Source organism: Trichosurus vulpecula, chromosome 9 (genome assembly GCF_011100635.1).
Source record: "Trichosurus vulpecula isolate mTriVul1 chromosome 9, mTriVul1.pri, whole genome shotgun sequence".
Classification (NCBI taxonomy): Eukaryota; Metazoa; Chordata; class Mammalia; order Diprotodontia; family Phalangeridae; genus Trichosurus; species Trichosurus vulpecula.
This window is the reverse complement of record NC_050581.1, coordinates 104,079,131-104,101,577: the sequence shown is the minus strand read 5'-3', so window position 1 is coordinate 104,101,577 and position 22,447 is coordinate 104,079,131.

Sequence of the window (22,447 nt, the reverse complement as noted above, 5' to 3'; positions counted from 1 at the left end):
ATTATTTTTACATGAAAATGGGAAATAAGATATACAGGCAATGAGATATAGAAATCTATCTTGCCCTACAAGAAAGTAAGGAGGAAGGGGATAAGGGGTGGGGGGGAGATGATAGAAGGGAAGGCAAACTGGGGGAAGGGCCAATCAGAATACATGCCATCTTGGGGTGGGAGGGAGGGGAGAGACGGGGAGAAAATTTGGAACTCAAAATCCTGTGGAAATAAATGTTGAAAACTAAAAATAAATAAATAATTTTTTAAAAAAAGTGCAGAGCCTATTTTTCATGACTTCTCAACCTATGTTTGTCCCATTTACCAACGTTCACCATGGAGGTGTCTCCCCCATAGCAGCAGCCCCCCTCTACTTCCTCAAGTTTTTCAATTTAGCTTTTCCTCCTCCTTCACATTTAAAGATTAAGCCTTTAAAAAAAATTAAAAGTTTTACAAAATTTTGATTCTAATGAGTCTAAGCCTAGATTCTGAGTGTTAGGTCTGAAAGACAGCTAATTAATTTGCCCATCTCTAACAGGCCTATGAGTGCATCTTCCTGCCAGGGTGAAGTTCGGGAAAGGGGGGGGGTTAGAGGGAAGTGTTCATTTTATTCTTTAAGCTTTCCATAGAGAGGAAGAGAAAAGTCCACATCTTTCCTCCATGACCCATTCTAATAGCTCCCTTTAAAGAAATTTAGAAGTCTAGCCTTTTAACCAATCTCCTTTCTTCATGTAGCATTCTGAGCTGCTTTCCTCTGATTCAGTCCTCAAAGAGTATATACAATATTTACATCTTCTGTAAGAACAACTTGAGAAGAATTGCATGATAGTCATGAAAATCCTGGCTCAGTCCCTATCAATCAAGTCCATTTATTGAACACTATGTGTAAGCCACTATTGTAGTTACTAGGGATCCAAATACAAAGCATGACACAATCCCAACTTTCAAGTATATTATTTATGTTGTATAACTGTGGACAAGTCACTTAATTCCTCTGAGGGTCAGTTTCCTGATCTGTAAAAGGGGCATAATAGTGGTACCTACCTCTCAGTATTGTTATGAGGATAAAATGAGGTAATGTATGAAGTTCTTTGCAATCCTATGGTCTATTTAAATGTGAGCTATTTTTAATAACCCTTTCACTGATGGTATATTCCTCTATCGACCTTTTCTCCAGGGTAACTAGTTCACATTCTAGGAATTTTCTATTGGGGAGGGGAGACAAAGGGGAGGAGGCTTTATATTTCTTTTCCTCTACACTGAAGCTTCCCTGAATTTATAAACTGGCTCACAAAAAACTCACAGAGAAATATATGTAAATTTCTATCTCATCTTCTAACAAGCTTGTGTCACCTTTGGGAGAAGGGAAGGTTTGACGGTCTTACAGGTTGCATTCCCCTCCTAGAAGCCCTAGGCCTTCAGTCCTCTCAAGCAGATCTGTATCCATCTGAAAAGAGAAGGGGAAGAAATCTGAGGGGTGTGGTGTGGGCAGCAGGTTGGGCTGGAAAACAGCTGCTGCAAAGCTGTCAGGAGTCTCAGGGGTATTATTTCAGAGTAAACTGCAATCTCTCCAAATGGTAATCAGTCTCCCAAACCCCCTCTGATTTTGGACAGGCCCAAATTCCTTGTGGTGAGGGAGCTACATTCACACTTGTCTTCCAAGATTATCTTCACACTTTAAAGCTTCTGAGACATTTTTCTGTGTTTGGTGGAAGCCTGGGGAGACTACCCCAGTCAGGAAACCTGCAGGACCCTTGAACACCCAGTGGAAGCCAAGTCCCAAGATGGAAAATTTCTACCAAATATAGAAAGTCTGGACAAAGCCTGGAAATTTATTTTATTTTGTTTTTCAGGTTGTGTGCATGCGTGTGTGTGTGTGTGCGTGTAAGCGTGTGTGCGCATGTGTGCTTTTTTTTCCTCTGTCTCATTTTAAGTTTGTCTGCAGCTGCTGGAATTACCCAGAGCCTGGAAGCGAGAGTGACCACTTTTATTTTTCAACTGGTTTTGGAGGCAACTTCACCACAAAGCCATTTTTTTTCTTAAATGTTGCAAAAGGAGCACCAGGAGGACTTTGGGAAAGTTATTTAGTCATCCACTGAGTTACCACTGACTTCCTGGAGTTCTTTCTCAGCCTCTTTTGGTCTCCCTCCTACCAGCGCTCCATAGAAACTTTTCATTCCCTTGGCATCAAAGGCTTCTTCTCTATGATTATAGACTTCAGCGACGAGCTTTTTTGAAATGCAGTCTTACTGCGCATTTCTTCATCCCAAACTTTCCTATGTTGCATTTCTATACTTCATAAGCATTTTCCATGGGTACTTTACAAAGCAGCAAACAAGGAAGATGCTTATAAAGTTGGTCATAGTTGATTATAAAGAATTCTTTTTGGACTGAGATTTCATTGGCATAGGGAGCTCCCGTGTGGAAATCCCCTCTATCAATGCAAGTTAGCACCTGTTCTGCAGCTCATAGTCTTACATCATTGCCTGGTGGTAGTGACAAGTTAAGTGATTTACCTGGGTGGGGGGGGGGGGGTGTCACATAGTCAGTATGTATTAAAGCAGAATTTGAACTCATGCTTTCCTGACTCTGAGAACAGCTCTCTATCACACCAAACTGGCTCTTGGGAAAGCATAAATTCCACCAGAAACATCTGTAAGTCTCCTCAAATATTTCTAAAATTAATCTACATGAATGCACTAAAAAAGAAACATTGTTGGAATGGTGTATGTATGTATGCAGTCCTCAATAGAAAGACCAATTCTCTTGAGTAAGATATTTTTCTTCTCAGACCCTCAGTTTCCCCATCTATAAAAAAGAGATAATCATAACAAACCTACTTTGTAAAAAAAAAAAGTAGTTTGTGAGGGTCAAGATAATGATGGACAACAACAACTCCCTTTTTAATAGTGCTCCAAGACTGGCAAATGGAATTTCTCCCAACATCCTACTCAGGCTTACGATACAATCATAATTATCCCCATGTTGTAGTCGAAGAAAGTGAAGCTCAGTGACATTAAGAGATTTGTCAAGGATCACATAAGGAGAAAATGTCAGAGTTGGGGCTTAATCATGAGAAAGAAGCCTAGGCCTTCTGACTCAGTAACCTTCCCACTACCTTACACTGCCCCCACCCTAAAAAAAAGGTAGGTACTTTGTAAGCAGTATATCACTGTACAAATGTAAGTGATTATTATCATTGTTATTAATTAAAATAATAATTCATTAACTTTGCCGGGTGGAGAAGAGTTCTTTGGGGTTTTTTCTGGAGGTCCTCTTTCTGTTCCTCCCAGAAAAAGCAAATGGGATCTCAAGGGTGGGGCAGTTTTATTTTTGCCTGTTTCCCCATCTAGTGCCTACTACACAGGGTCTTACCTATAGTAAGAACTTAGTAAATTTTTGTTTAGCTGAACTAATCAACCTTGCAGGGTTCTGAAAAAGTGGTATCTGTTTTAAACTATTAGTCACTCCCAAGAAAAGGAAAGGTCCCACAACTACAGAACCAAGCTGCCACCTGTGACACCCCTTTCAATTCTCAGATGTCACAATTAACACATATAAGTGCATTTGTCCAAGTGAAGATTTTCTATTTAAGCAAATTCAAAGACTTTCTAAATATCTAAAGTGCCTTATTCAGAAATGCTGTTTCTGATGCTCATCTCCCATAATCAGCATCTCCTTTGCAACAGGGTTTATGCTCAGAGCATTTATAGAAGTGCTCATTTTGGTTGCCCAACCAAAATATCACAATGTAGGAGTGTCCAGGCCATCACCAGGGCAGCTGACTAGGGCTTCGCTCCACTATTCAAACCTCTGGGGCAGGCACATTTCCTTCCTGTAGCAGTACAGAGACTGGCATCTCTTCACATGCCTCATGCTTCGTAATCTCCTGCAGAATTGTTTATACTGTATAACCCCTCTCCTGGGTATAACCCAGACCTAGGTTGCCACCCTTTAGGACCCATCACTAAGGCACTCCCCCTTTCCAGGGGTGCGTTGGTCAGTTTTTAACAACCAGCTCTCTAGGGGTGGGGGTTGGTGTGAGAAATGTACCTTCAATACACTTTCCAGTTTAATCTACATTATTATTTTTCTCCATCACTTTATTAAGTCTAGACAGTCAATGAAACAATAAATTAAGACCTGATTTATTGTGTTGTGCTAATTTCCAAGGTTTAGATGCTCACAAAGATAATTTAACAATCAGCTCTCATCAGCTGACTTGGTTTGAGCTGGTTCTAGCATACCCCTGCCCTTCTCAGAGGGTCTGACTTCCCTCCCAACTCCCAGGCCAGACTGGCTTGGGGAGAGAACACTCCCTTCCCTGATATAGCTGCACCTGCTTTGAGACTATCCTCTGTGCTGCCACTGAAGGTTTCCTAGTCATGACTGTAGAGCATGCCAGGACTTTGATGACAGGCACGCTAGAGAAGGTTGGGCCCAGTGGGCAAGAACCATTCCCACAAGTGACACGGAACCAGCTTGTTACGCTTCCCCATCCACCCTTCGGTTCATGTGCCAGTTAACCTTCAGGAGCATAGACTATATATACTGAGAACATCATAGGACTCTTAATTTGTAGCCTGAGATCAGTTATAAGAAGTGAGTCAGTGGAGGGTCAGAGAACAGAGGAGGAAGTAACTAAAAATTGAAAGGTTTCTATCCTAAGTGTGTCACAACATTTTTAGGAGTGATACCCTGGGTTATGTAGGAACAAAGCACCCAGGCATCAGGAGAGTTAATGGTAAACTAAAGATCTGTCTCTGCTCTGTGCTACCTGTGTGTCCTTGGGCAAATCACTTTACCTGTCTGGGCCTCAGTTTCATCATGGCCAAAATAAGGAGGTTGAATCAAATGACCTCTGAGGCCCTTTCCTACTCTGAGTCTTTGATGCTCTGACCCCCAAATGCTTCTCCTTTTCTCCCCTCCACTAGGAAGAGGTCCTCATTCCCTTCAGCTGGAATGATATAGCAATTCTACCAAATGAAATGGTTCTGAAACCAGAAACTCCTTGATACGGATTGTCAAGGGGAACAAGGGGCAGGCTATTTTAACGATTCACCTGCCCAAGAGTTCAAAAGCTACAGTGGCATCCGGGTTTCCAGAATGAAAGCATATGCTCTCATTTCCTTGATATCTAGCTGAGTTAGTTTTCACCTTGACCTGAAATAGTTGACTAAGGCTGGTCAATGTGTACTTCAGATCTAAGTACGAGGCACATCATTCTCGGGAATTCTTGTCAGATGTCATTCAAGTTACAGCTTTATCATGGCTCCTAGTCACACCAGATTGCCCCGTGTTCCTTTCATACTAAAACAATAGTGAAACACTAGTAAAATGGTGCAGATGTGAGGATTCTGAAGCAGACCCAAAGGGCTAATGCTGGTTGATACACACTGATTAGGAGGATCCCATGCTATGTGATCCAGGGTCAGAAACTGGAGCTGAATTTCATGCTCTCTCACTGAATATAGGCATTTCCTACTGTGAACTTTCCTAACACACCAAATTAACTCCATGCATGGATTAGACCATGTAGAGACCTGGGTTTAGATGGGTATTCAGAAGTTTACAACAAAAAAAATGCTTCTGAGTATTAGTTACCCAACTGGGCTGGAAATTCGCAAATCTGAACATTTACGTACAACTATTACAGTAATTCTGATCTCGCTCATATTCCAAAGAAACACATGAGAAAACGAAGTGGTTGAATGCACTTATAGACCTGCGTTTATTTATCAGGCATATTTACTTCAAAGGCAGAGCAAGAACAAATGTACAAGCACTTCCCATAATATCACCAGGGCATATTCTCTCTCCCTGACATCACCCTGGTCTCTGGGGGAGTAGGCTCAAAACTTAGCTAAGCTCTTACTTAGCATTGGTCCCATTGAGTTCATATCCAGATGCTGACTGACTGCAAGGTGAGTGCCTCCAATATTCCAAAGGTCACTCCTGAAGATAGCTCCGCACTCCTGGCTGCAACATCTGGTCTGTTTTATGACTCGTGGATTCCTGTTGCTCACTCATCCAACCAATGTCAAAGACTCCACTCCCTGCACCTAGAAAGGAAAAAAAAATGACGAGGACAGAAGCCTGTTTCTTAGGGGTCATATAACCTCAGAGCGGAAGGAGATCTTGAGATCTTTCCCCTTCCAACAAGGTCATTGAGCTCTCCTAGATGTAAATGAAACAAAGAGAGAGATTAAATGTTTTTCCAAAAGTGGTGATGGATGTGTACTTAGCAGTCCGTCCTCATAGGCCCAGTCTTTTGCAGACCAGAGAAATACAAATGCATTACAACTTATTTTTAAATCCTTGTCTGGGAGTCTGGGATTAGGTTGTGCAGTCTATAGAAATAGGTAAGCTAATAAGAGGGGAAAGTACATGAGAAAAATCCCTTTCTACTCATTTCAGCTCAGTTATAGGTGTTATTCTCTTTATTTTGTTTTCTTTTCGTTTGTTCCCAGCAAGATAGAAATAGAACCAGTCAGCCCAACTCTAGTTTCAGGTTACATCTCCACTTGGCTGAAGAAGCATATCACTGCAGGACCAATTAAGCATTTCTACCATCTGCAATATGCACTGGTGGCTGCTGTTGAAGTGCTCATGTGTCTCTTTGTAGTGCTCATTAAGCCCACTGAAATGATGGGATCACCCAGGCTGCAGTCATATTTATAGATGGAGCTGACATAAAGTCACTTACAACTTATGCTCTGAGAACTCAGAGACTGTACTAGGTTTTCTTTGTTTGTTTTCATCTTTATGCCTCCAGCAGTAAGAACACTGAGCTCATGAAGGGGTGGTAGGAGCTTTTGCTCAGGAGACTGGCATGGTAGAAATAGGGAGAACTATCCCTAGTGATAATTCACTGTCTGCTGCCCAGAGCCATGTGGGGCAACAGCCCCTGCTCTATCCCAAGTCCCAGAACCACAATTCCAAAGCTTGTTATCATAAGACCCCTCACCTAGAGCATATCTTGCCAACAGCCCAAGTGGCAAGTGGGGGGGCAATTGCAGCTACTGCTATGCCATCTTCTCCAAGGGTTAGAGAGTCAGGGACTGTCTGCTGTGCTGAGAAGCTATGGGTTACACTCCCTGTGGATGAACTGTTCTCTTGGTCTCCCCTCCCCTCCCCTCTGATGAATTTACCTGGGTATAAAAGTTCTTATTTAAGCTTCTGAACAATGGCTTTTAGGACTTTTCATACAATAATTCAAAATTATTAATAAACATTGAGGAAAAAAGAGGAGACAAGAGGAGAAGAGAGAAGAGGAGAGGAGAAAAGAGGAGAGGAGAGGAGAAGAGAGGAGAGGAGAGGAGAGGAGAGGAGACAAGAGGAGAAGAGAGAAGAGGAGAGGAGAAAAGAGGAGAGGAGAGGAGAGGAGAAGAGAGGAGAGGAGAGGAGAGGAGAGGAGAGGAGAGGAGAGGAGAGGAGAGGAGAGGAGAGGAGAGGAGAGGAGAGGAGAGGAGAGGAGAGGAGAGGAGAGGAGAGGAGAGGAGAGGAGAGGAGAGGAGAGGAGAGGAGAGGAGAGGAGAGGAGAGGAGAGGAGAGGAGAGGAGAGGAGAGGAGAGGAGAGGAGAGGAGAGGGAGGGGAGAGGAGAGGAGAAGAGAGGAGAGGAGGGAAAGGGAGGGGAAGGGAGGGATGAGTCAATTAAGTTGGGGTTACTAACATTGGCTGCTCTCAAAAGTCTGAATCTCAGAAAGTTTTCATTGCATTAAGACACTTGTCCTCATCGCTTACCTTTTCTCATTTCCCTTAACTTCCCTGTCCACAAAGTCTTTTTTATGCAAACCACCCACAGACTAAATCCATCACTTTCCCTAGGCTTTTTCTTCACACAGCTTTTCCAGTTGTAGCTTTTTTCTTATCAAATCTCCAGTCCATTACCATTGTTCTTAAACCACAAAGGAGGCTTAGTCTCCTTTTACTCTTGCACAGATAGATCCTTAGCAAATACATGCTACTACTCTACTATTCTATCTGTTGACAGGGCTGAATCAAGCAGTAGTGATGTATCTTTCACAAGTGTTATTGACAACATTCATTGTGCAATGGCAAGTCTTTCTACCATGTAAAAAGCAATGAAATGCATATTCTTATTCAGATGGACTATATGACTCAGGAATTCACTGGAAAACAGAAGGAGAAATAGGTCATATTCACAATTCACATACTGACTGGTCATGATCTCTAAAACCATGCCACTTCAGAGGGTAGTTAAATGCTTATCAAGTTATCTTTTAGATGTTTTATATGCCTTCCACATTTTTAGGTAGTGGGGAGCCAGAGGATGTGAGACTGGCAGTTTCCTGGAGTCGCTAGGCCTTGCAGTTTAACACCATGGGGACATGATGGTTTAATGGTAGCAATCAGTTCAGATTTCTTCTTACATTTTTTTCTTCACACTGCTTTGGTGGTGGTGAGAGATAAAGAAAAAAAAAGGCTAAAGAGCCACAACAAGGGTGAGCAGCTACCTGGAACTTTGAGTCAGGGCGTCAAAATTGAGAGTGCATTGATAGTGCATGTTATCCTTCAGAAGCATAGAAACAATTGAGCTTAGCGCCAAATAGTAAGAAGCACAAGGAAGCTTCCTACTTCTGTTAGTGACCATACTCCGTATCATGGCGTCTATACCTCCAAACAAGCTTCCCTGGTAGTATCCCAGTCTGCGAGGTAGAGTGATGCCAGGGAAATAGCAGTAGATCATTTCTGCTCTTGCCTCCCACTTCCCAGGCCCTCTCCACTACCTAAAAATATGCAAGGTGTATAAAACAGCCATTACCTCCCTCCCCTTTCTAAAATGCTCTCCCCTATCAGAGTTGCTATGAGGCTCTTGGGAATGTCCTCATGCTGTCCCCTGATGGCCCATGTGCCCAGCTGCCTCATCTGACTACAGATAGGACTAGGTCTACTCTGATTATTTTTTTAAAGGGTGGTAAGATTTGTAGACAGAAGAGCTTTGCAGGGCTTACAAGAACTACATGCAGTAGAAGGATCTCTAAGTAATCACTACTGGCCCCACTGGGGAGGATCAATAATGGGTATTTGACCTGTAGAAAAAACTCAGCTGAAACTGCTTCACTCCTCAACTTTTCTTAAAGGACTCCAAATATCTCAGCCTTGGTTTATTACATCTAGTTTTATATTTGTTTGAAGAAATCATAAGCTACCTCCTGATAGACTCTAAACTTCCTGAGGGCAGACACAGTTGATTTTCACTTTTCTGCGTTGGTTTGAAAACATTGGTTTGAAAATACGAGACACCGACTTTTTTTAAGAGGAAGGGTACCAGATTAAAAGGCTCCCTCTGTGAGTATATGAGCCTGCACTAGAAAGGCTAGTGATTTATAGGTGCCTAATGTCTGATCCAACAAATTTTTGACTGGGTAAGAGCTTGGATCAGAATACAATACAGTAACATCAGAAAGCCCATTGTCTAGGAAGAGCCTCAGCTAAAGTGAGGCCAACTGGGGCTTTGCCTCCCACAAAAGTTTAGGAGATTGTGATTGCTTTGGTTCTTTAGCAGGTAGGAAATACTGAATTTAACACTTCGTTAGCAAGAATAATTCATTAAACAAGAAGACTCATATGGAGGGCTTCCTAATTGCCCCACCTCCCATATGGTACCACCCCATTTGAGTTCCAACAGCAAAATCTCAGGGTATTTCTCCCAGGGTGCCTTATTTCTCAAGTTCTGAGGTCTCTCCATGACATCTCACCCTCACAAACCCCCATTTGTTTCTGTCTTTGCTTGAGGGGGCTGTTTTATGGGGTTCCTAACAGAACACAGGCCACAGAATTGGTAGTCACAGCTCTATTTCCAGGAACTTTTTTTTTTTCTGTAGGTAACCTTGAGCTTTATCTGGTATACTTGGAAGAGAAATAAACCAGAAGTCCGAAGACCTGGGTTCTAGTCATATGAGCATGGGCAAATTATTTAACTTCTCTTAGTCTCAATCTGTTCCCCAGTAAGACTGGCATAGCGATGATGACTGAAAGGACTGTGGTAATAATTAAATGAGATATTCTACATAAAAGTGCTTTGAAAAGGTATGTGGCCATGTAAGGTATTATTACTATAACATGCAATCAAAGTGGAAAGGGCTGTAGAACATGACTTGACTATCCCTTTAAGTCACACCCACATCTACTTCAAGAAGGAACACCACTAGCAGCAATACCTTATATTACTTGGAAAAAAGTTGTGTATGATATTTATTGTCCCAAATGACAATTTGGTGAGCATAACACATTTTATTGCCTGTTTCTAACCAGCAATTTTCCATGAAAAATAACAATGTTATTCTGCTTGAAAGTTTAAAGATTCTTCCTTCCCCTTTCTCCCAAAGAACTTCTAAAGATTTCTAGGAAGACAAAACCACTCTGGACCCTTTCATTTCCCACTAATTATCCACAAAAGTATTTGTGACTAATAGAGTGGTCTATATAATCTCCTCAGGAACTTGGCAAATCTGGGAAGTGAGGCTATGAATTCAGCTGGTCTTAATTCACAAATAGTTCTCACCAAGAGATACAATTCAAATGGGAAAAGATGTCCTTTCTACAGGTAATCAAACATCTTAGGCGGAGCAGTGCGCACCCCAGCTTTGTCTGGAACATGCCATCAGATCAAAGCAACCCAAATTCAAGTTCCATTCAATTGACTCGTCTATGGACTTGGGGCCATTCCAATATGGTAATGGCCCATAAATGATGGGAACAAGATTCAGTTCAAACTAGAAATAGACGGGAAGCTGTAGTTCATGTCACAGACTCACCAACATTATTAAACACTCTGAAAATGAAAATTCAGTCACTTATCAAATTTGTTCCAGTCAAACTGAACTATGAACAACTCCAAACTCTCTGTCTCTGTGAATTTACATAAACTGTGGCCCATGTCTAGAGAATCAAGAATGCCCTCCTTGAGGGCAGAGACTATTTTCTTTTTTTCATTGTTTTTCTGGTTTTTTTCCCCTTTGTACCTCTGTCACCTAGCACAATGTCTGATGCATAATGGTTGCTTATAATTGTTTGTTGACTGCTTTATTGAATAGGCAAGGGACCCATCTAGAAGTCTACACAATAGTTCAGGAAAGAGGTGATGAAGGCTTGAAGTAGGTTGGTTACAGTGGAGAGGAATAGATAGATGTGAGATATTTTGTGGACATCCACAAGGCTTAACAGAGTAAAAGATGAAGGAGAGGAAAGAGCCAAAGATAATTCTTAGTATCTGCGTCTTGATATCTAGGATGACAGTGGCCCAACCAACAGAAATATGCATGTTGGAAGGAGGAAAGGTAAGGTTTAGAGAGAAAGATGACAAGTTTGGTTCAGGATATGGTGAGTTTGATGTGTCCACAGTATATGCAAGTCAAAATGTCTAACAAGTAGTTAGAGATGTGATACTGGAACCCAGTGAAGAAATGAGGGTTAGATGTACAGATTTGGGAGATACAAACATCAGAAAGCCATGAGAGTGGATGATATGTCCAAAGGAATAATTGTAGAGAAAGATGAGAAGTCAGTCAAAGACAGAGTCTTGAAGGACACTGACGCATTGGGGTCAGGAAGAAGATAGCAAATAATAATAGCTAGCATTCCCAGTGACTAATTACAATAATAACTTACATTATACAGGATGTTCCAAAAATTTTAGTACAGATATAAGCTGTTAAAATTTTAAACTGCACTAATACTTTTGGAACCCCTCATGTAACTCTTTAAGTTACAGCTAGGTCTCCATTAATGTGGATAAAGAATTCCCCAAAGCAGTCTCATGAATTCAAATTTGTACTATTCGAAGTTATAATTAGGTAAAACACGCTCATTGGTTCTAGTCCAGTAGAAATACACAGAGTGAATTAGAATAATGTGATGACTTCAGAGGCTTCATTAGTCACATTAATTTTGGGACCTAGCTATAATATGAAGTGCTTGATACATGTTGTCTTTGTTTATTCTCATAACCCAGTATGGTGGTTCCTATGGATGTCATTATCCCTTCTTTTACAAATGGAGAGACAGGCTCAGAGAAGTGGACCTACATACCCACAGTCATAAAGTTAGTGTCACAGGCAGAATTCAAACCCAAGTTTCCTGACTCCAAGTCCCCAAAAAGCCTCCAGAAAATCAAAGGAGGATTCAGGATAAGAAAAGCCCTTTGGATTTGGCTACCGATGGCTTACCAATGACCGTAGAGATATCTAGCTGCTTCTGTAAGAGTGCTGAGGTCAGACACCAGACTATGAAATGTCTAGGAGTGAGTGTTATGGCAGTGGAGGTGGGTAGTGGAGACTAATTTTCCTACAAGTTTAGCCAGGAAGAAGAGGAGAAATATAGGACAACAGCTAGAGGGGATGGCAAATTCCAGGCAAAGTCATTTTAAGATAGAAAAGCATGTTTGTAGAAGTTCAGGGTTGTGGGCAGAAAGGAAGGAACTGGTGAAGAAGCAAAGACTGAAAATGAAAATCATTCGTGAATTTCTGAATTTCACTCAATTGTTTATGCTTCATTTTATAATGAAGTTGACTTTATTTTCCCAAACCCATTGCTCATGAACCACAGAATGATTGGAGAATGGAGATGTGGTCTAGCTATTTTGATCAATGTAGACAGACAATTCAGAAATCACAGAGCCCCCAAACCACTTGGGAACCTGAATCCTCTAGTTTAGCTTGCCTCTACTAATTGAATTAATGAGAAATGTACAAAATCTCAACTTCTCTTTGTGATGTCTGGGTAGATATCATATAAATTTGACTTTCTACTTTCTCTGGGGAGTTACTGCTGGAAGAATTACAGTGATGATAATGAGGATCCTTTGATGTGACTCTGCATTAAAATGGTGTATTTGTCAGAAACATAATTGGCCTGAGTTGCTATGTCAGCACATGCTCCATATAAGCTGCAAAAGAGAAAGCAGAAGAGAGAGCTACACTCTTGATTTATAGCATTTGGGGTTTTAAAGAGGCAGGACAGGGTAAAGGCACTACAAATACATGGGAGGAAAACACGAGGAAATAATACCAGAGGTTTAATTGGCAAATGAACCAATGGCTACAATTGTAGAGGAACAATTTTACCCTCTTTTGGAAAAAAAAAACTTTAAAAACTGGCATTGATTAGTGTACATGATGGTATGGGCTGTGCTGTGCTGTCGTTTTCATTCCAAGAAACTGGCAGTGTCTATCACCACTAATCTCAACAAATTGATGGATGGTAGCAATTATGTAGGGTTATTTATGTAATGTGTTGTAATAGCCCTCCACATTGGCTGTCACACTGACCTAGACTCCCCCTTACCCAATTACAAATAAACCGCATCAGAGATTGGAGAGGAAGGAGGGGGAGGGTCCATGTCCTCTCTCCCTCTCTCTCTTTCTCTCTTTATCCTTTGCAAGGAAATAAGACATTGGGAGACCTTAGAGAAATTTGAGTCAAGATCTTTTATGTTCTGTTCTATAGCGATCATTTCTTTTTGTCCAACACCCTGAAGTAGAATGTCAATAAGCTGTCTGTGAGCAGGGGTAGTAGGGTTCGGATCTTACTCAGCACAGAGTAGGCTCTTAAAATGTTTGTTGGATTGAATTGTCTACCAACCCACCTGTGCTTTATTCATATTTTGAACCAGATCTGTGACTTCATCAATGTCAGCTACTTATTTGTAGCATGGAGCTATAGAAAGTTGTCGAGGGTGCTCATCTTTGAGAAGAACATACATATAACCTGCATCATAGTGAGAGATACTATTATTTCTCTCTTATATTAATACCTAATTATTGTATTGAGACAAAGGTTTTTCCCCTTTTCTACTTCCTCATCCAGAAGTCAACCAGTGTGGGAAATCTTTCTAAAAGACTTACCCAGCCAGGACGGCAGAGATCTAATCAAAAACAGTAAAAGAAGTTCCAAGTGTAGGCTAATAGGTGCATTCCTGCTCATTGTATTTACTCAAACAGGTCTGGGAAAATGTTGATTATCCTTTTTTGTGAGACAGGTGATAGGGAAATTGATAAGTTTCTTTGACCAAGATTTGGGTGATCCAAGTCACGTACTCCAAGACTTGTAATATAGCCCAGCCTATCACTGTAATATTCGTTCGCTCATTAATCGTTAACCAATCAAGGTTGATGGCCATCCTCAGGAACATCTACTCTTCCAAGAGCATATGAACTGTGAGCCCACAACCACGAGGATTCTTTGGTCTAAAAGAGATGACCATCCTTTTCTTAATAAAGATTCTGGCATTAACAATAAAATGATTAAATTACCCAGAAACTATGTCACAATATCAGAAACACCACGATTGACTGGAGTCAAACACAGACTTGCTTCTATCTATTATAACAGGCTGCCTCTCCCACCTCTGGAGCAAAGAGTCACGGGGAAAAAGTTAACATTAGTAATAAGAACAATTTACATTTATATCAGTGTTTTACATTTGATTTCATCTGATTCTTAAAATAATCCTGTGAAGTGGAAGCACAAATATAATTATGTTCATGTTACAGATGAGGACCAGAAAGGTCATGTGATTTGATCACAATGACGAAGGTAGTGACAGGCCTGGGAATCAAACTCAGCTCCCCAGAAACCTGGTTGCAGTGATCTTCAGCATTATACCACCCATACAAATATCATCCTTTCTCCTAAACTTTTAGTAGCTTTAATCTGAGCCATCAACAGACTCTGCATATACATTTACAGACTAATAAATGTTTTCTCTTACTAGATATGTGCCTATGCTTTTGTTGCTGCTCAGTTGTTGTGTGGGCAAATGACTATACATCTCTGAAGCTTAGTTTCCTAACCTGTAAAAAATGGAGGGGGGAAGAGAGAAACTATCGAGGTAGTGGATAGCAAACAGGGCTTGGAATTGAGATCATCTGTATTCAAGTCAGAAGACTGATCTCCCCCCCCCCAAAAAAAATCAGAAAAATAAGTCTAATTATCCCTACTTCAAATGAGAAAATGTATGTAAAAACTGTTCAGAAACCCATCTATTATTGAGGAAATGTGCTTAATTTCAAAGCCTTCATTTGACTCTACATTAAAACCTGCCTACGGACTCTCAGTGAGTCAGGACTTCGGAATATCACACAGTCCCTAATATGTGGGTGCTTAATACGATGCAATCTTCACATCTAGACCAGCCACCTCTCTCCTTTCCCTCCCCACTCCCCAACATCATAGAGAAAGGGATGGGTTATGGTAAAGGCATGAAAAGCGTCCTTGTGGACCTTCAAAACCTAAAGGAGAGATCGGAGCTTAGGAGTCTAAAAGGTAAAACCACATACAAAGGCAGAAACTATAAATGATGGCTACTAACCCCGGTGAATGGTATTTTTGTCCCATTTGTAATTACTGTACAATCTAGCATGTAGTGTGGAGCATGGGTGGTGATAGGACCACAGTAAGCCTTGCCAGTAACTCTGGGAGAGTTGCACCAGGCGACTAGGGGAGAGCAGCTCCTGTGAAAGCCAAACCTAAGATCGCCTTGAAGTGATTGGTACACCACTGCCTGCCCCTCCTCCAAGGGACAAACTCATTTTGCTGGTTTATTTTCCTACTTTTCTGCCAACTGGAGAATGATTGGACAGGCTCTCCCCTTTCTATCTGCTAACTTCTCCCTTCCTGATATGAAAGCGTTAATAGGCCTCCCCAAGCACAGGTGGCAGAGCTCTTGGGGGAAACTATGACTCATGACATAGCATCCATGGTCACAGAATAACCTCTCTTTCCAAAGGCCTAAAGGAACATTTGTATAGTACTTTATAGTTACAGATTACTTTCATATGTATTATCTCATCTGATTTTCACAACTGTCCAGTAAGCAGAGTTTAATATCCCCATTTTACAAAGGAAGAAGCTTGACCTCAGAGAGGTTAAATGCTTTATTCAAATTCACATGACTTATAAATGACAGAGCTGATACTAGAAATGAACATCAACCAATTTTAAAGCATTAAAAAAAAACCTTTAAAAGTTTACCTCATCCCATATCCATATATACCAAAACTTTAGCTGAAAAATAATCTACCTGAAATTAGTTCTGTTCAACCCGCTCCTAACTTCATTATGTTTTTGCAGTACGGGCTTCTGCAGAGGTATCATGGTTATGAAACCTTTGGGATAAGGTCAGTCAGTAGGCACGATGTCCAGAGGGCTACTGCTCCTGACCTGGGAAAGCACCCAATGAGTGCTTACGTTGCCCCAGAGTCACACTCCAAATGGGACAATAGTTCCCAAAGCTCAGGTAATGGATGATCATCCTGGTTATAAGGCCACTCTGGTCACAGGCAGGTGGAAAGGCCATCCCCCCATTCTGCCCAAAGATGCAAAGGGCCTCCAACTCTGACTTCCACTTCCCTGGAAATAAAGCAATGTGCAACCACCAAGTATTAATATGAAAATGATAATTAATTACATGGATTCGCCCTTTTGTGGAACTTTCTCTAAAATACAGATGCTTTCATATAAAAAGGGGATTTATTTCCCCCCTTCTATGTCCCAATAGTATCATTAAGAACAAAAGGCATTAATCCTTATGCTTAGTGCTGTAAATTAGACCCTGAGGTATAATGGGCAAGATTCAATTGCCCAGTTGTCCCTAATATAAGACACTGTATAAACATCAGGTCATTATTATTTTATTTGCAAGTCATTCATCATAATTTAGTAGAAGGGACACATCCTTCCTGGAGCTGCTGCCTGCTTATAATTGTACTCTAGCTTCTATGGAAAGAGCACCTTCCGCACAAGATTGGGATGGGACCAACTCCTTCCCTTTAGGCCTCTATTATCATCTCTTTTCTGGGAAGTACATCCTGCCTGACCTTTGGGCAATGCCACTGAGCTTCCTTGGAAGTACAACCTGGAGAAGAAAATGCCCAGCCCCTTACAGAGAGCCCTGAGCTCATGCATCTTTGGCTAGCCTAGCATCCAACACAGGCAATTCCCTACACCTAAAGATAGTCCTTTTGGTCTGTCAACCTGAAATAAAAAATACTACCAAAATAACAAAAACTAGGATCTGTAATGGAGGCAAGGGGATTGCAATCCCAGACCACTACACAACACCAAAACACTGGAGAGTCCAAGAAGGGTAGAGGCGGGCAGAGAGGGAGTCCCATAGGAAACACAGCCTAGGGGAGCTGTTATGTAAGTTGTCTTGCATAACAACCGGAAGTCCATAGAGAAGGCTAGAGGAGGCTGGGGAGTGATGACTTCTGGTCGGAACTGGGGCTCCATTCTTTTTTTAGCTGGTTTGGAGAGTTCTCTTTTCAACTGGTTTCGATTGCCCTCAGGCAATTTGCAATTCTGGAATCTTGCAAGGTCAGTTGGTAGTCAGTCTGATTTCAGAACCATGTCAAACATAAAGAATACATAGATTCAAATGCTACCTCTGATATATATTAGATATGTGACTAGGGGAAAGTCACTTAACATCTCAATGCCCTGGTGACCTCTAAGACTAAGTTACAGAGGTAACGATGACCTGTATTGGTGGAGGGATTTTGCACACCAGGAATTCCTTACATCTATTATGAAACAGCATATCCAACAAAAACTCTTTTTTAAATTAAAAGGAATTCAGTTTTCCTCCTCCAAAAGCAATATTGTTTTCCATCTCTTGTGTTATTGATTCTTACAAGATTCACTGGTATGACACAGGCACATGGATCATGGTATCTACTTTGCAGAAGGGGAAGTTGGCACAAAATAATGAAAGCATCCAGAAAAGCTAATGCAACTGACATTCTGCTATAATAAGAAAGGCACTGTGTTGAGAATAATGGTGGGAATGGTTCGTCTATACTCGATCCTGGTCAGATGGAATGAAGAGTACTTACCGTGTTGCAGTCTGGGAACCACATCTTGGAAAGGACATAGGTGAGCTGGAGGATCTGCAGAGGATAGCCAAGATTGCATTTGTTCTTGATAAATTTATTCTGTGTATACTGACACATGTATATGTTTTCTCCCCCATTAGATTATAAATTCCTTAAATGAAAGGATTCTATCATTTGCCTTTGTGCCCTCAGTGCCTGGTAAACAGTAGGTGCTTAATAAATGTATTTTGATTGATGGATGGTGAGGGGACTGAAGACAATGCCGTGCAAGCATAAAAACTAGCGATCTTTATCCAGGAAAAGGTTTAGAAAAGAAGTGGGAGTTTGTCTTCAAAGACAATTGTGTCTAGTGGGTTCTGTAACTGGTGATTGACTTTTTTAAGATTAGAAATCCAAATGATCAAGCATATATTGCTCAGGATAACCTGCTCTGCTGCTTTTATTTTCTGTCTCTGTACTGTGTTTATAGGACAGTTCCCCCAATATTTACCAAATGGATAAAAATATATTCAACATTGTGAAGAATTCTTTTGAACTCTCTTTAACTATTCAACCAAGGCTACTAATTAATACGTATTCTTTTCACAGACATAAAAATGGAAAAAACAGATTTCCCTTTGAGGGCCTAGCTTAGGCCCTTCTATGACACTATGGATGTCATTTCAAAAGGTTATGTTCAAGTATTTCTTGTATATTGAATCACATGCCATTTTTTTGGTGAGAGCTCCCTACTTACAAAGGGTCACAGGTCAATGCTTTTGTGAGGCAAAGAATCTCATAATGCAAATTATCTAATCAACTCTCTTAACTAATCTGTTTTTTAAAAGGGATTTTCTTGGAATGATCCAATTTTCTTAAAGGAACATTTCCCTCTCCCGCTATCGCTGTCTTCCACCCTCCCATCCCCACCATTCCAGGTCTATCCACCAAAAATGACTCTACAGGTCTCATGACAAGAGAAGGAATAGCAATCATTACCCTACTTTAAGATTCCAGATGTAAACTCTTTGTTTCCTCAAAAAAAAAAAAAAAAGAACAGTAAGTAGGCAAAGTGTTTTGCAAACCTTACAGTTTCATGGCAACGTCAAATAGTTACAAGTATTGTGTTTGTAAGTGCAAGCTACCATTATTGAACTACAACTGTGAGAGAACACTAGATCACCATTAGCTTGCAAGAAGATGTAAATAAGAGGAAGACCTTCCTCCCTTGGGGCTTCTGTTCTCTGGAGGGTCTCTCCTGTATGGGGCTGATGTTGGTGACAATCTTGGGGAAGGTAGTGAAGGTTTTGACTGGGTTGAATTAGGAATGATGTTCTATCTGCATATATCCTCCAGAAGAGAAAATAATTATCTCCCTTTCTCCCTTCTCTTACCATCTCACAGCATAAGAAAACATGGGAACCAAGAGAAATGGATTTTATCTGAACTTTAAATTGATTCATTATGGGATATTTAACCCTACCTTTCTACCAAATGGAAATAGGGTTATAGGATCAGAGACATGGAACTTGAAGGGACCTCTTATGCCATTCAGTCAAACCACTTCATTTTACAGATAAGGAAACTGAGGCACAGAGTGGGGAAAGTGACTTGCCTAGTCATAGTGGTCATACAGCTAACTTCCAGTTACTATGAAGAGTGAATATCCTGACATGATTATAAATATTTGAATTTGTACTATTTGAAGTTATAATGATGTAAAATACCGTAATTGTTTCCAGCCCAAAGGAAATATCCTTGTGAATCTGAATAATTGAACCACTTCGGGGAATTCATTATTTGTGCTAATGGGGCTCAGTTGTAGGGAACAGAGGGAGGATTTGAATACAGCTTCTCTGACTCCAAAGCCAGGACTTTTCCTATTGACCACTGGCATTATCAAAGAGCAATAATTAGGAATTAACATAACTCATTCAATAAGCATTTATTAAGTACTTATAAATCAGCAAGCATTTATTAAGTATTTTTTATGGTTCAAGCACTGAATTGGAGGCTTGGGATATGAAGATGAAAGGGAAACAGTCCCTGCCCAGAAGAAGCTTACATTCTAATGAGGGAGATAACGTAAATACATACAAATATATGCAGAATGTATACAAAATGGATGCAAGGTAGCTTGAGAAGGGGGGCAGAAAAGACTTATAGTGAAGGTGGTAGGTTGTGAAAAGCTTTAAATGGCAAATGGAGTTTATACTAGACCTTCAGGGGTCAGCGAAAAGAGGTAAATCCAACCTCTTATATATTGCAGAAATTTAGTAGGATAGAACTCATGACTGGGATATAGCATCAAAAGGATATATTTTATTGAAAAGAAACAATAGAGTAGATAATACTTATGTAAGGAATTCCATAAACCAGAGGAATTACAAAGATTTACAAAACTTGATTACACTGCTTCAGTATGGAACTTGTTGTTCAGTATCCCACTCTTTGTGACTCATTTTGGGGTTTTCTTGGCAAAGATACTGGAGCAGTTTACCATTTCCTTCTCCAGCTCATCTTACAAATGAGGAAACTGAGGCAAAGTGGGGTAAGTGACTTGTCCAGGGTCACATAGCTAGGATCTGAGGCTGGATTTGAACTCAAATCTTCCTGACTCCAGGCCCAGCACTCTATCCACCACATCACAGCTGCACTGTGGCGCTACATGTTTTCAAAGCTATCCCAGCAGACTGCAAACTCTCATGTATTCTTCAGAAGTGATTTTGAATACAGTCGTGGTGATGGATTGTTACTTACCTGTCCTGTGTACCCACAAGAGTCATACTGATCATGGAGAGAGGCTCATCACCAGGAATTAGACCGACAACTGAAATTTTTTTTTTTAGCCACAGAAACTCACAAAGTTTAAGTATTAAGGTATGAAGGGGTGATCATCTCTATTGATGGAGAGAATCTATACATATGGATACAGTTTTGAAGAAGTATAATATCACTTCTACGAGATTAAATAAAAGAAACTATCAACTCACCACAATATTTTTCAGGCAAATTTCTTGAATGGTCCTGGTAAAGAAATGTAGATTATTTTTTTAATCATCATGTCTCTTAATTTTATATTTCTGGGTTCCCTCAAATGATTTGAATCTTCATTAATTTTGTTCCTATCTGATAGTGTCTGATGCTAATCCTATACCGCTCTCTGTATCTTCATTCAGTACCTCATAGCAGGCACAGGCAAGCATGGTCATACTGTTTATCTTAATGTGTTATACTTCCATGAATGAGAACTCTGGGAATCTTCTTTCTGACCATGACCTCCTTCTTATCCCTCCCTCTCTCTCTCTCTCTCTCTCTCTCTCTCTCTCTCTCTCTCTCTCTCTCTCTCTCTCTCTCTCTCTCTCTCTCTCATGCTTCCTGAATATAAAATCCATTTTTTTGACCATCCAAGATTCCCATAGTTCTAGTGGCCAGCTGCCTGATTAGGCAGAGTGACAAAGTGAGAGAGTGGACATTGGAGGGAATTGACAAATGAATTGACAGGGAGAAAAGGCGGTTTGAAGAATAAGAAATGGTTTTAAAATCCTTACCTTTCATCCACCAGCTATGGTACTTCTTTGCTCCCCAACACAATGATGGAGATGCAGGCCTAATTCTAAAAAAGATGTTTAGTTTTAACACTTGGTCCCAACTCTCTAGGAGTGTGTTTGCGAACCTGATAAATTACAATAACTTTTTGTTGAAGTTCAGTTGAAAATGCCTGGGGCATGTGGATTTATCTCTTCATAAGTCATTTGCATATTCCTGAATTGGACAAAAGTCAAAGAAAATAGTAATAAATAAGAATCATAAGGAGTGAGTGAACTATCATTTGTGAAATGATAGTTGAACTGACTCTTTGGCACACACTGTTGCTGAATCCCAAACAGATCTCTCTAGTAAATTTTATATACATATATATATATACACATACATATACATATACATATATACACATATATATGTATACATATATGTGTGTGGGTGTGTATTTGCATGTACATATAAAATTATTAAGTACTTAATATGCCCAAGGTATTATAGTAATGGTTGGGGTATAAAGACAAAAACAAAGCAATCTCTGCCCTCAAAAAGCTTACCTTCTACCGCGATGATAGAATCCATACATGATTACAAAGTATTTTCAAAATAATATGAGGTAATTTCAAGAGGTAATAAGTACTAAGAGATGTGCCCGAGACTGTTTTTTGAAGGAAGATAATGATATTAAGAGGGCTATACTTTCTTCTATTCAATGATATTTTCCCTCATTATTGGCTTCTGAAATTCCCAATTCTTTCTGGGCCTGACAACAAAGATAGAAAAATGGAATAAATCTACCTAACCTACAGGATTATAGGCGGAGTATTAAAAATTAGTGAACTCTACAAAATTTCAGCACAGAAAAAAGTCTAATAGCATTCTTTCATAAGTTTTTTTAAAAAGGATTTGAATAGCAAGCAATCATTTCCAACATTTTATCCTCCAAATATCTAATTTTATTATATATGAGGAAGGAGGAAGGAAGGATGAATCTTCCAAGTCATGGACAGATATTTCAAAGACACTGGTGGCAATTCCCTTTCCTTGTCATTAAAAGTGTCATTAAGCTGCAACAG